The 710-nt window shown below is 44.9% G+C and overlaps 1 protein-coding gene across 4 annotated transcripts in view; it reads left to right on the top strand.

Annotated features, from left to right (window-relative positions):
* The window catches only part of LRCH1 (leucine-rich repeats and calponin homology (CH) domain containing 1), a 259641-nt gene that overhangs the window by 168513 nt on the left and 90418 nt on the right, over positions 1 to 710 (top strand). The window lies entirely within an intron of this gene.

The following is a 710-nucleotide window of genomic DNA, read 5'->3' on the forward strand; positions in this document are numbered from 1 at the left end:
GATTCAGTTTAGACTGATTCCCATCAAAGTTGTGGCAGGTCATGAACAGCTGAGAGTGAATCAGAGAAATGTTACAAAAAATAGGGTGTGGTACAAATGGGCAGGCAGTGTCTGTCCGAAGGTTTTCTCGCCAAAGAGCCACAGCCAGGAAGGAGGGGCAGCAGACTTCTCTTGTATTGACTAAACCTCACTTTACTCATTGAAACCTTGTTAACATATTGGAAACATGGTTCTCTTGCTGTCAAATCATGCCTGAAGAATAAGGTATGGTAAATATTTGGTAAGACATACTTATTGAATGCCATCTATCCTATCTAATAAAAGAGAAACATGGTAATTGGTGTAAGACCACTACCCTTCCCATTGGCTAATCAGGGCGATATGCAAATTAACTGAGAGCCCAGATGGAGGCCCGCAGCCAGGCAGCTGGAAGCTAACATGAGGCTTGCTTGCTTTAGTGACAGAGGAAGCCAAGCTTCCCTGCCTGACTTGCCGGCCTCTCAGCTGCACTCTAAGCAACTATGTTACAAAAATAGAAGCTAAACAAAACCCCGGGCTTCAGCCAGCAGGACCGCAACATTGTTTCAAATACAGAAGGGTAAACAAAGGCCAGAAACCTGCTTTCAGCAGCGTAGGTCTCATAGCTGGAGCCAAGCCTCAGAGCTAAAGCTGGCCCAGAATTTTAAAAAAAACGGAAAAAAGGACAGGCA

The sequence above is a fragment of the Myotis davidii genome, unplaced genomic scaffold (genome assembly GCF_000327345.1).
Source record: "Myotis davidii unplaced genomic scaffold, ASM32734v1 scaffold888, whole genome shotgun sequence".
NCBI lineage: Eukaryota > Metazoa > Chordata > Mammalia > Chiroptera > Vespertilionidae > Myotis > Myotis davidii.